Source organism: Notamacropus eugenii, chromosome 5, assembly GCF_028372415.1.
Source record: "Notamacropus eugenii isolate mMacEug1 chromosome 5, mMacEug1.pri_v2, whole genome shotgun sequence".
In the NCBI taxonomy this organism is placed as follows: domain Eukaryota; kingdom Metazoa; phylum Chordata; class Mammalia; order Diprotodontia; family Macropodidae; genus Notamacropus; species Notamacropus eugenii.
The window spans coordinates 346653806-346668677 of record NC_092876.1 but is presented as its reverse complement, the minus strand read 5'-3'; the positions used below and the strand labels follow the sequence as shown (position 1 = coordinate 346668677).

Sequence of the window (14872 nt, the reverse complement as noted above, 5' to 3'; positions counted from 1 at the left end):
TCCTCCCAGAGTCATGCCATGCCGCATGGCCAAGGCTGGGCTGGGCTCCATGCTTTGCTCTGTCTGGTGCAACTGACATTTCCCGTAGGCCTATCAGGTCACCCTGCGCTAGAAATCTCCTCCACTCTGTTGTTCTCCACTTGTGCTGCTCCAAAATTTGTTGAGAGTCCCTCTCTACAGGTGTTTTATGGGCTGTGTGGGGGCAGCCTCCCTATGTATGTCTTTCTACTCTGCCATCTTTGAGACTTTTCTTAAAAGGAGCCCATGGTAGGCATTGTCAGATCAAGCAACAAAGTGGAGAAGGATGAGATAAGAAAACAAAATCATTCTGGAGAGGACAGTTTGAGTTGAATGATAAAGTTCACAGCCAGATCACACAGCGTTAGTGAGAGGAGATGTAGTAACAAGTATAGCCTACTTCTAGGAGTGTGACTGAAAAAGGGAGGACAAATAAAGGATGAAAGCTTGAAGGGGATGGCAGTGTCTGGTGAAGGATGAGGGAGAATTGGGCATATTTGAAATCAATAGGTAGAAATTTAGAGATTAACAAGAGAGGGAGGGGGATCATGGAGGAGGCAGTCTGCTGAAGAATGTGGGGGGGAATGGGATTAAAATTCCACATGGGGAAGATATGACCTTGGCAAGGAGGCCCACCTCATTGCCAGAATCTGGGAAAGGAGGAGAGACCGAGGGAAGATGTCAGTAGATTTTGAGATGAAGAGGAGAGAAAAGGGAGCTCAGGTGCTTCAGTTAACTCAAAAAAGTAAGAGATGGGAAGGAACATGGTCAGGTCTGTGGCCTGCTGGATCTACTAAAGTCTCAACACAACCAGGCTTATGGAATTTATATTTTATCCTATAGCCAGATGGGAGTCATTGAAAGTTTCTTAGTAGAGGAATGGCAAGGTCATAGCTATGCTGCAGGAAGATTATTTTGGCAACTGGATTAGAAAAGGGAGAGACTAGAATTAGGGAAACCAATTAGAAGTAGACCAGAAGGTGGTTAGAGTCTGAACTTGGCTGGTGGTGTGTGAGTGAAGAGAAGGATTTGGTGTCCAAGCAAGTCACTTCCCTTCCTTGAGCCTCGGTTTCCTCATGTAAAATGAGAAGATCAGATTTGGCCTCCAAGGTCTCTTCAGGTTCTCATTCTAGGATCCTAATGGACTGTATCTTTTCTGTCTGTGTCCCTAGCACTTAGCATAGCACTTTGCTCATAATAAACACTGAACAAATAAATGCTCATTCCTTCATACAGACAGGAGATATAGAGGCAAAACTAACAACTTGGTAACTGATCGGATTAGGGAAGTGTAACTGGACCTTAGAATCGAAGCAGAGGATCTAAGACAGAGTACATTCAGAATTTTAGTTTGTATTAAGTGAGAATTCCACCGTCATAAAAGCAAATAAATGAGGGAAGCTTAGAATCCTTTACTTTCTAGAACGTCATGATGACTCAAGCATGACTGTCTACATGAAGTCTTTTCTGATCCCTTCCTCCCTAAATTACTTTGTATTTATTCTGGATCTACCCAATAGTTACACATGTCTTTTATTAAATATAAGCTCCTTCTGGGCTTTGGTCTTTGTATCCCCAGGATTCCCTGATTACTTCTTAGAGAGGCTTATTCACTAAATGGCCTTACCTCACTCTAAGGGGGTACCTGAAAAGGCCAAGGTCTCCCATTGCATCCTGGGCCATCTCCAGTCATCCTGATGAATATCTGGTCACTGGATCCAGATGGCTCAGAAGGGAGAAGTAAGGCTGGTGACCTGCACAGCCCTCCTTCACTCAAAACAAAGTCAAGTGCAAGTCGTGTTATCATTTCTGCAATGTCATGGTCTTCTTTGAAAACAAAGGACAAACACAGCCTAGCATGTGGTAATTGCTTAGTAAATGCTTGTTGAATTGATTGATAGAGGAAGGATTGTTTGCACCATTTTACTTCCCATCAAAATGTTTGCTAGGTCTCGTTTTGGTTCTTTTTCACCATGCTTTCCTAGGAGGCCTTGTTTGGTGAATTCTGCCATTATTCATAAGTTGTTCACAATTGGCTGTTTGCTGGCAATCTAGTCATCATTTCTGTGTGCAACTAGCCATAGCCCTCCCACTAGGACTAAAATTTAACCCTTTTTTGAAGATAGTTTTATTAAATAGGAAAATATTCTTCCATCAGAAAAAAAGCTGAAGATGAGTACTCTGAAGGATAAATGACTTCATGTTTTTATTTTCCTAGATATTTCAGTATTTCATATAGTTACATAGATAACACATATTACATACAGCCTAAGAATTAAGAATTGCCTCCAGATGTGCACTTCTGTTACAATTTTAATCCTTTGACTTGCCTCACTTCCTCCAGAATGTGGATTTTAAACCCAGAAATCTGCTATTCCTTCCCAGTCCCCTCCCCACCCACCTCAATTTTCTGTTCTTTGAGCAAAGGTAAGAAAACAAAGCCACTTTAGAGTGAAAGTGGTCATCCAAACTCGTGGAGGTCAGGGGGACAGAGATACAGATTTGTAGTTAGGGGCATCATTAGGATAGTGGGCCTACAATAAAAAATAAAGTGCCAACCCTAGTTAGAGATGAGAATGGGAAATGGAAGGTATGGAGACTACTGCCACTGTGGAAATTGAGCTTCCTGATCACCAACCACATGGTGGCAGTAGAGTATCCAAATGGCATCAAGCCTTTAAAGGGTGAGACTTGGCCTTGGAGAGGGAGAGAAAGCAAGACACTTCCTTTGGTGAAACTGTGACTACACTTGGCATGGGAGTCAGATGCTTTAACAGCTTGGGATGAACATCCCACCTCATTGAAACAAACCTAATCCTCACAAATCAAGACTGGAGAGATTATTTCTCAGAATGTCTTAGACTATGACTTGGAAGATCCCTTCCATCATCATCATCATCATCATCATCATCATCATCATCATCATCATCATCATCCCACAACCCTAGACAGTGAGCTCTGACTAGCGTAATAAAATTGTACCTGTGTTGTATTTATCACACTTTAATGCCTAAAACCTATATCCCTACTCATTTTCTAATGGCTATTCACAGAATGTAGGTCAACTATAAATATTTTTCCTCATTTTATAAAGGGAAAACTTTAATCACATCTCAACTCAAGAAAAGGTTAAAGTCTTTTAATTTTTAAAGTTTAAAGCCTTTAATTTTGAGTTTTAAAACATATTTGCACTTCCTAGGGTTAATGATGTCACAATCAACACATTTTACAGGTGTATAGGACCTTCATGTTCACATTCTTAAGTGGATCATGAATCCTTGATTATTTCTGACAAATTGCCATTCAGTCTCTGGATATAGTCAGAGATGGAGAACTCACTATCTTAAAAATACGCTCATTCTGTTCTTGGAGAGCTCTAATTATCTATGTTTTAGCCCAATATAAGGAGGAAATTCCTGCCTCCCAGTAATATCCACCCATAGTTCATATTTTGATACTACAAATATATGAGAACAATCCTGCTCTAATGCTTTAAGGATCCGTAATGTCTCCTGAGTAGGTACTTTTTTTCACTGAAGCAGATGGCAATCCCTCTAAAATGTTATAGGTGATTTTTGAGAGTTTATATGAGAGAAAATTTTTATTGTTTGGTGGCTAACCTTCTGATGAGCTTGTCTTACCTTAGGCCAATCCTTGGACAATAGATTTATCTGTCATCTCTAGGATTGGTGGGAACTACCCTACCCCACTAACCACAACTGTGTTGTGCTGCCATAGTCACTGAGAATCCAAAGTTGTCTCCTTTCCATGATGAGTTAGCAGAATAGTTCATTGGTGGAGCTACAACTATCATATCCTCCCTAAAACTTTTTTCCTGAGCTTAATAATCCTAGTTTTTCAACTTGACCCTTATGTGACATGATTTCAATTTCCCTGACCATCCTAGTTGTACTTCTTTAGACATACTCCAGTTTGTCAATGTCCCTCCTAAAATATCCCATGGATTATAACATTCCAGATGTATTCTGGCAAGAAGAGACCAAGGGGATGAGTGATTACTTTCCTCATTTGAGACACATTACTTCTCTTAAAGCTACCTAAGACTATGGATCCATGCATGTCACTGTCAACTTATTTTGAGTCCATTAAAATCAGATCTTTTCACATGAACCCTAGCTCCTCCATCTTGTACTTGTATAGATGATTTTTTGAAGCAAAGAAGCGAGCTGTATATTTATGAAATGTCATCTTACTAAATTTGACGGTTATTCCAGCCTCTTGAGATGTCAACTCTATTTGGATACCAACTGCCATGTAATAGATAAGTTTTCTCTCCTGTCTTGATGTCTCCCATGAATCTTGTGAGCATATTAGCAATGCTTCTGTCAGCGTCAATGATTTAAAAATGTCAAGGTGCGCAAGTTAGAGCAGACAAGTTGCCTTGAACCTAAGTGGCCCACTCTGCAGCATAACTATTTATTTAGTTTTATTTTTTAAATAGGGGTAACTAGAAGGTACAGTGGATAGAGCCCTGGGACTGGAGTCAGGAAGCCCTGAGTACAAATCCAGTCTAGATACTTACTAGGTGCATAATTTTGGACAAATTACTTAACCTCTGTTTGCCTCAGTTTCCTCAACTGCAAAATGGGGATAATAGCACCTATGTCCCAAGGTTATTATGAAAGTGAATAACACAATAATAATAAAAATAACTAGCATTTATTAAGTGCCCACCATGTGTCAGGCACTGCATTTAAGCCCTTTACGATGTTATCTTACCTAATCAAATGAGATAATACCTGTAAAGCACTTAGCACAGTGCCTAGCATCTAGTGGGTACTTAATAATTGTTTCCTTCCTTTCTATTTCATTGCATCTCAGTACTGTTTTGTTGTTCACTGTAAATATATTTTAAAATTCAAATTTGAGAAAATTTGTCTACTACCCACCTGCAACTGGGAAATATTTCCCATTTACAAAGAGAAAGACTACTTCATTCTGTTAACTTACGTTGGAAAGACTGAGAAGTGTGTTTAAAATATATGCACATTAAAATTTAATAAAGGCCATTCCACATTTATTTTTTAAGAGGGTGGGATCTAGATAAAATAATGAATAGCTGCAAAATATTTTAGTTCATTAGTCTAAGCTATACTGAGAAATGACCACTTGGTAAGGAAGAGTTGTGGTTAAAACAGCTAGGACTTTGGGTCCAAGTTCTTACTTTACCAGTGAAATAGAAAACTGAAAATACTCTGACATTTCCATTTTATTTCACTGTCATTTTTTTTAAACAATAAAATAAGACACAGGCACAAAGTTCTTACCTTAACCCTTACATACCCATTCACCTGTCTACATATGCCTAAAGGGTGAGACCTTGAACAGCGAGTGGCTTGTTAGCAAGGACTACCACTGTTAGAATCAAGCTTTCATAAGTTTCATAAGAAAATGAAACTCGAATCTTAAAGTAACACAACACAAGTCACCAGAGAGCACCCTTTTTTGGTTCTAGAATTGAGAAAAACTGGAAAAAAAAATTTCTCTTTGTCCCTTCTCCCTTCTTTCAACATGACTTTTTTGGTCAGCAAAAAGTTTAAGGGGGAGACCTGAGAGGATCCCATGAAGTCTTCAGAATGTTTCCCATGAAGCTATTGCTATCTGACCTCTGACCACTTTCTTCCTTTTCTCAAAGATGTGTTATTAAACACACTACATATGTATAAAAAAGTCATATACATTAACAAATAATAATAATAATCCTAAATTTATTAATACCATAAATGAGAACTCTCATAAAAATGTTTCATAAACAAGTTAAAATATGGCATAAAGCCATTTATGGAAAACTGTCAGTCCAATATGAACTAGAGGTGTGTCAGAATACTTGGATCCTGGATCTGCCCTGATCCTCAGTGCTGAATTTGGCCCCTCCAGACATTTAATACACTAAGATCTTGAATATTTCAGAAGCTTGAGACTGTTCTGCCACTTTTTCCTAGGCCCTGGGGGGCAAGTTGTAATAGAAGAAAGGTAGGCAGCAAAGGAGAACAGTGAAAAAGGAACTGTCTCCATGATTTAAAAAAAAAAAACCCAAATATAAGACGCACAGTCTCATATACTGCATTTTTATCTCCTTAGCAGCAATATACACATCTCCCCAGGACTTAATTCAGTAACCAGATCAACTGAAATTCTCTTTGATGATAGATAAGATACTGTAGTGAAAGGAGCTCTGGGGCAGCAGCCAGAAACTCTTGGTTCTTAATGTGACCTTGAACTGATTTTCTTGGGCCCTCTAGTTTCCCTAGTTGCCCTCTTTATGAATTGAGACACACTGGAGAATGTCCCAGTTTCTTTCTAGTTCTTACAAATTCCAAAATAAATGTAGCTGGTTAAAGTGACCAGAAGTTCTTCTGCTTCCTCTGCCCTCTTCTATTTTCTTCCCTTTGAGAAGCCACTGAGAGGAGGTGGAGAGGCATCCAAGAATTAGAGAGTAAATAAATCCAGGGTAGCCATGAGGACGGTCCGGATGGACATCAAGACATTCTGAAGAAAAGCCAGGTGGGACCTGAGAAGACAAAGAAACATTAGAACTCAAAACCCTAAATTTAAGTTTTAAAAAATTTACCCTTTTTTAGACAGTTTCAGAAAAACCTGGGAAGACTTATATGAACTGATGCAAAGTAAAGTAAACAGAACCAGAATATTGTACATGATAACAGCAATATAGTGAATGACTCTGATTAATATAATGATTCACAACAATTTCAAAGGACTCATGATTTTTAAAAAATGCTGTCTACTTCTAGAGAGAGGCCTGATGAATTCTTCGTGCAGATTGAAGCATGTTTTTTCTTGCTTTTTTTTTTTTACATGGCTAATGTTTGGCATGACTACACACACACACACACACACATAAAATCATATCTATTATTTTTTCAATGAATGTTGGAGGAAGTAGAGAAAGAGAATATAGAATTGAAAATTCAAAAAAAATTTCCCCTTTTAAAAATGTCAGTACTTTTTCATATCACTGTCACTTCCCAATTACCCTCTTCTTCAATAGAACCATCCCTTATAACAAATAAATATGGCCAAATGAAGCAAATGAACACATTGACCATATTGGCAAATAAATGCCTCTTTCAACAGCTATTGTCCACTACCTCTCTGCTGAGATACAGGAAACATTAGTGCACCACTGGCCCTCTGAAGTTGCAATTGTCTACAACACTTATCTGAGTTCTGAAGCCTTTTAATGTTTATATATTACTGCGGTCATCATGTGAACAGGTTTTCTTCAATTTCATTCTGCATCAGTTCATACAATTCTTCTCAAGTATTTTTGAATTCTTATTTTTTGTTTCTAGGATCATAACATTCCATTACATTCACATACTACAATTTTTTCAGCTGTTGATGGGCATATCCTCTATAGTTAAGAAGCGTTATTCTATGGTTCTATATTCTATAGTTCTTCGCTACCACAATAAGTGCCATTATAAATATTTTTGTGCATGTGGATTCCTTCTCTTTGACTTCTTTGGAGTATATAGTTAGCAGTGGCATTACTCAGTTCAAGAGTATGTAGAATTTAGTGACTTTTTTTAAAGTAAAATTTCAAATTCAAAACCTAAATTTACAAAGAACAAATGAAAAGTTATAGAATTAGAGTGTGAGCCTGGAAGAAAGGAATTGCATTATTTATTTTGATGACTAAAGAATCTACTGAGGAAAACTAATTATAGCATCTTGGATCTTGTGTAACAGTTTACTTAAAACTTTTATTATTTAATCAATCAAATATATATTAAGCAAACACTTACTGCAATTAAGACACTGTGTTAGCCTCCATTTCTTTGCAGAGCTGGGAGATATTGCATATAATGTGAGACTTTTTCAATGTGTGGTATAGTTTTGCTGAATTACTTTCCCCCCTCTTTCTTACTAAGAATGGTTTTCTGGGAAGGTGGGGTTAGAGGGATACGTTGGGAAATAGATGAAGATAAAACATTCATAAAATGTTATTTTAAAAAGATACTGTGCTAAGTGCTATGGGGGATCAAAAGCGTGTAGGACATTAACTCTTGTTAATGTTAATTCAAGGAACTAATAGTCAAATTGGGAAAAATAAGGCATATACTGGTCAACACTAACAGTACAAAATAATAAATAAGTGTAGGCAAACCCTACTATAGGAGTTAAGAGGAAAAGCTCCCAGTTGAATGGATTATTAGTCTAGAAAGGCTTTATAGAGGGATCTGTAGCATCATTAGGAAGTTTCCAAATGCTACAGCTAGTTTTGTTGAACTGGGTTTTTTTTTTTGTTTTAACATGAGATGGTTTGGTGAATGGGTGTGATGTTAAAAATAAAATATGTAAATTAAAATTGTTTACATTTACATACAGTTTTAAAGTTTTCAAGGTGTTTTAAATGTATCATCTCATTTGATTCTCAGAAGTATTATTATCTTCATTTTTCAAATGAAAAAGTACAAGCTAAGAGAAATGTTGATAGTCATAAAGTTAGTAGGTGTTTTAGGCAGATGTTGCTTAATGCCAAGTCTAGTGTGCTTGACATCATGTTGCACTGCAGATGTTGTAATGATCAAACCCAACAAAATGCGTGGAAGTGTTTTGAAAATACAAAGCTGTTGTCATATTCTAAGCTACTATTAATGTTATATTTGAAGATGAGATGATCTACCGTATCATTAACCACACTGCTGCTCCCAAAGTCAGCAGCACTGAGCCACTTTCAGAGGTGGTGAGTCTTCTGAACATTCATTCTACTATTTTGATAACATAAGCTGTCCTCATTTTGAACTTATTAAGAATGCTGGAAAGGTAACTTTGCCATGTAAAGCTTCCTTTGCATAGGAAGAGGAAAAGGAGCCATATGTGCAAAAAATATTTATAGCAGTTCTCTTAGCTGAAGTGGCAAGGAATCAGAAACAAAGGGAGTGTCCATAAATCAGGGAATGATGAAACAAGTTATGACATGTGAATGTAATAGGATATCTCTGTAAGAAAAAATGAAAGGGATGGGTTCAGAGAAACCTAGGAAGACTTGTATGAATTAATACATCGAAGTGAACAGAACCAGGAGAGCAATTTATACAATAATAATGACAATAATTATGTTATAAAGACAGACAACCTTGAGAGACTTAAGAACTTTGATCAATGCATGTCCAATCACAATTCTGAGGGACTAATGATAAAGCAGATTACCTCACCTGCTAACAGACAGGTGATGTACCTCATTAAGATACAGAAGGAAATACACATTTTTGGCCAATATAGTAATTTATTTTGCTTGACTATGTATATTTGTTACAAGGACTTTCTTTTTCAGTTGGGGTATAAGAAAGAGAAAACAAATGTTGGTTAGAGAAAAATCAAATTTCAAAAAACAATAAAAATAAAAGGAGGGAACCTAGAACCCAGCTGGTCTGCAATCTCTGTTAAGCTATGTACCCTGAACTGAGGCTACAGATTTCCTCACCATAGTAGTACAACTGCTAACCCTACCTAAGCTCTCTCCAGGCTCTCTCCCTGGGCTGGTGCTGGCTCAATTATGCCATTGGTATCCTCTTCACCATATTGGGGTGATTTTTCAGAGGGGCCATGTGACTCCATCTCACTCCCAGAGTAGTAGGAGAGTGTCCTACCCTAATGTAGGACTTCCTCTTCTTGCCACTATAGTTCCTCACTCTGTGCTTCTCATATGCACAAATTAGTCACAATGACACCTTTGACTCTTGTATGTGAAATACTTACTAAAAGAGAAGGCAAAACCAGGCATAATCAGAATATTTGCTCAATAAAAAGCAAAAGCAGGAAAAATCAAATTATAAGAATCAACTCATAAACCTGAGTCATATTCTCCCACCAATGAACACAGTGTCCATGGGGAAGACGAGGCAGACACAGAAACCTAGAAGTGAGGCATATGAATGTGGAAACCCACATGCCTGGGGCAATTCACAATTCTGGTTTGCAGTCCTCAATATCAGTGATCTTTTTTAGGGAGTTCTCTATACTGTGAATCAACTTCCCATCCTGACTCTGATGTCCTGCAGGATGAATCCATGACTTTGCAATTCTTGGGTCACTGAAACTTAGTGAAGCAGCAGCATTACATTCTTTCATTGAAACAGCAGCCCTGTGCTAAGGGTCAGCTCCCTTGTCTGTGCACTGAAGCAGTCTTAAGCCAGTTCAATGACAAGAATTTGTCCTCTCAAGCTAGGGATCTGCAACACTCCTCAGATGAGCTGATCTCTTGGTTCTGAGGAGTTACTCCTTTTCAAACCACTGAGGGCAACAGAGAACAATTAATTCAATCCCCTACAGCTCTCTCAAGTTATAGATGGCGCTAAAGAACAATTCAGACGAGTCCAGCCTGCAGGATTTAGCTTTCTCCAATAATTCTCAGCTTCCACAGAGCTGTCCTCCAAAACAATTCCTAGCTCACACACAGGGCTTGTCTGTGATCTCAAACTCTAGATGGTGCTAAAGAGCATTGCATACAAGCTCAGCCAGATTCTTCACATAGCAAGAAGATTCTGCTTTCTCCAACCAGCTTTTTTCTGTTACAGTTCTCTTATCAACCACAAAAGCCTGTCTACTTCAGTCAGTTCTCTTGGCTGACTCATCCCAAAACTGATACACTTCTCTTTAGATTCTCCTCTATTCTTTCTTTCTTTCTTTCTTTCTTTCTTTCTTTCTTTCTTTCTTTCTTTCTTTCTTTCTTTCTTTCTCTCTCTCTCTCTCTCTCTCTCTCTCTCTCTCTCTCTTTTTCTCTCTCTTTCTCTCTTTCAAAGGTTGGGTGGCAGTTCTTACTCTGCTTTTGTATCTGTCATCACATTTTCTTTTCAGGTTTCAGTTTTTCTTCAGATTCCTGTTTCTCTTCTCCTCTCTGTCTTCTGATGTCTTGAATCAGGGACTCCTTGTGGATAGAGAAAGATCCACTTATCATCATGGTTGAGAAACCCAGTGTTCACAGTTCTATCAGGTACACTAGCAGATGATAGTCTCCCAAGTTGTTTTCCGATGTTTAGATTTTCAGCTATATCCTTTAAAACCGTGAAAATAGGCATTTACATGAACCGATGGACAACCATGTGCTGAAGTCAGCTTTACATCACTCATTGCTCCTGGCTCGGAACTTCTTTGAAAGTAGGTCTTCTTAGCATATTTTTCTAAGGGACTTTTTCCTCTCAGGTCTTTGGAACTGTTTCAATCTGCTTTTCTCACACAACTGTCCTTTTTTTCTGCCTCTTTCAGCAAGTAAGCTGCCCACATATTGCTGGGATAGTGTTTCACATATTTATTTTGATTATACTTATATATGCGTATCTTGTCTTCCCCATAAAAGTAAGTTCCTCGAGACTATGGATTCTTTCATTTTTCTTTCTTTGTTTCCTTAATATCTAGCATGGTTCTTGGCTCAGATTATGTGTTTGACTGTAGTTTATGTGACAGTCTACTTAGAGAATCCTAGAAAATCAATGGAAAGAATAATCAAAATAAGTAATATCTTCAGTTAGTGGCAAGAGCATTGACCCTGGAGTCAGAGGAATGGCAGAGAAACTGTGTCCAATATTTATTTCCTATGTGACCTTGGGCAAGTCATTTAACCTCCTTAGGTCTTAGTCTCCTCATCTGTAAAATGAAGGGATTGGACTGGATGACTTCTCAGGTTTCTCCCAGCTCCAGATTTAAAATTCTATGAAAGCAACAGAATATAAAACAACCTCACAAAAATCAGTAGTTTTCCTATATATTACCAATAAAACTTAGTAAGAAGAAATGAAAAAGGAATTGCATTTAAATAATTACAAAATGCATCAAGTATCTGGGAGTCAACCTACAAAGACTCCCACCCTTGAATACAATCTCAAAGCACTCTTTATAAAAATAGGAGATCATAAATAATCAGAAAGATATTTATTGTCCATGGATGAACCACACCAATATAATAAAAATGATGTTACCTAAATTAATTTATAGGTTTAGTGTCATATTAACTGAACTACCAAAAAATTACGTAATAGAAGTAAATGAGATAGTAAGTCATTGAAGGAACAAAATGTCATTCATTCATTTTTTTTTTTTTTGGAGACAGTTGGGGTTAAATGACATGCCCAGGGTCACACAGATAATAAGTGTCTGAAGCTGGATTTGAACTCAAATCCTCCTGATTTCAGGGCCAGTGCTTTTTTCACTGTGCCACCTAGCTGTCCTCGTTATTTCAGTAGATATCATGGGAAAAAAAGTAGGAAGGAAGGGGAACAGGATCACTAGATCTTAAACTATTCTATAAAGCGTCATCGAAATGAGTCAATATTGGTTAAAAATAGAAAAGTTAATAATGCAATTGGGTAAGCAAAATCCAGAAGTAATGGAACATAGTCGGGTGTTATTATGTAAGTTTGAAGATGACATTACTTATATAATATTAACTGTTTGGCAAAATCACTGAGAACACTGAAAAGCAATTTGATAGTAATTAGTTTTAGTTTTAGACCAAAATCTTATACTATATATCACAATAAACTTCATCTTTTAAAAGAATTGTAAGGGAATGAAAAGAAATAGTTTATATAACAATGGCTAAAGTGAGAATTTGCACCTAACCAGATATATAGGTAATCATAGAAGATAAAATGGGCATGTTTTTATTATATCAGATTGAAAAGTGCTTGTATGAGCAAAATCAATGCAGCTAGACTTATAAGAGAAGCACTGAATACGAGAAAATTTTGTGGTAAATATTTCAGATAAAAGTATCCCTGATATCCAACGGATATGGGGAATAGATATAAGAATAAGAACCTAAATGTGAACAGCCAATTTTCAAAAGAAGAAATACCAGAAGAAGACAGAATTCTCCAAATCATTAATAATAAGAGAGATCTACGTTAAAACCACTCTGAAATATCAGATTATCAAAGAAGATCAAAGGTGAAAATTATAAGCATCAGAGGACCTGTAGGAAGATAGGAAAGCTAATGTACTATTGATAGAACTGTAAAGTGGTCCAATCATTCTTGGAAACAATTTGGAGTTGTACCAAAAAGTCACTAAATTATACCTATGATTTTACTCAGAAATATAATCCAAGGAGGTGAAAAACAGAAGGGAAAGTCTCATATGTATAACTACTGTAGAGAGAGTGAGACTTTTTTGCTGACCAAACATAGAACACCCAGATGGTTAGGCTTTCCTCTTGATAAATATGAATACGAAAGACAGGAATGTAGGTTATATGAGTGGAGAATACAGTTATCATTTCCTAGCTCAAACTCATTTTCAGCTAAACCAGGGAGAATCTTGGGAATATGAAAGACTGTTTAACCATAAGTAAGGTTGTTTATCCATAACTGAAAGCTTTGATCTCTTGTTCAGACACAGGACTTGAAAAGGGCAGGTTTAATCTTATCTTGGGAGCCCTCAGCCTGACTTTTGCTATCTGGGTTTATGTGTTTGTCCTTCGTTGCTGAAGAAGACCATACCATCACAGAAATGATGACATGACTTGCACTTGACTTGGTTTTGAGTGAGGGAGGGCTGTACAGGTCACCAGCCTTACTTCTCCTCCAGAGCCATCTGAATCCAGTGACCAGATATTCACCAGGATGACTGGAGATGACCCAGGTTGAGGCAATTGGGGTTAAGTAACTTGCCCAAGGTCACACAGGTTAGTGAGTGTCAATTTTCTGAGGTCAAATTTGAACTCAGGTCCTCCTGACTCCTGCACTGGTGCTCTATCCACTGCACCACCTAGCTGCCCCACATCTGGGTTTAATGATTTTGACTAAAAGCCTTCCTACCTTTATTAGGATAGGTTCTAGTCAATATATCCTTCTAGCATATCCAATTTACTGAAGCCCTCAGCAAAGTAGAAATCCCATGCTCAATGAGGAGCATGTCCAAAGGAGATGTCATCATTCCTGAAAGGGAGCAGGCCATGTAGAACAATATGTTCAGGAGAAACAAAAGTCCACTGAAAGCAGCATGATAAGATAACCAGATCATATCTTTCAATATTGGAAGTATGAGTTTCTCCCACACAAGTAGTTACCTGGTGTAGACTCATCATTTTCCCTCATATACTCTCGTACTTCATCGCTATGCACACTCACTTTCCCCACTAATGGTCTGTATATTTGTGAGAGAGTATGCTCTATTTTTATGAGTGGAATGCTCCATTGAAAATATTCTTACTATGATATTTAATTTACTATTTAAAAAAACAATTATGTCCTCTGGGTTACTATAGATAATGTACTCCCACTGCTGAGGATACATTAGCTATCATTTTTAGTGGCTAGAGACCCACAGAGAACCTTGAACCTGGGATAGTTATTCTGAGTGCCCCAAATGTGAGAGTGAGGTGCTACAGGTACTATACAAAAATATTGATAGCAGCCATTTAAATGACAGGCAGTATGTTTTAGTGGCTGGGGAGTAGGTCTCAGAGTTAGGAAGACCTGGTTCAAGTCCTGCTTGTGGCTCCCCCTAAAGGCTATGCAACTCTGGGAAAATCCTTTTCAGTTCTCAGTATTTTAAACCACTCTGAGACTATGAATTGTAGAGAAAATGCTGACCTCCATTGATAAAGTGAGTTTCTTCATTTATGAGTTCCCTATATCTATGAAATCACAAGTCCAGTCTCTAGCTCTATTTTTTAATAGCAAAGTGATTATCAATTGAAAGATGATTTAATAAATTAATTATTAACTTAAATTGTAGATAACAATGTTATGGTTAGATAGTTTGCATTAAGTAATAATGTAACAGAACATTGTTTTCTATAAGAAATGACAAATATGAAGAATTCAAAGAAAGTGGGGAAGAGGGAAGAAAGGAGAATTTGGAGGAC

At 37.5% G+C, this 14872-nt stretch overlaps 1 protein-coding gene across 1 annotated transcript in view; it reads right to left on the bottom strand.

Annotated features, from left to right (window-relative positions):
- Positions 1 to 5230: 5230 nt before the first annotated feature.
- The window catches only part of CD80 (CD80 molecule), a 48037-nt gene continuing 38395 nt past the window's right edge, over positions 5231 to 14872 (bottom strand). The window contains 1 exon segment of the mRNA XM_072613925.1: positions 5231 to 6550. The gene's annotated coding sequence lies outside the window, so the exon portion shown is untranslated.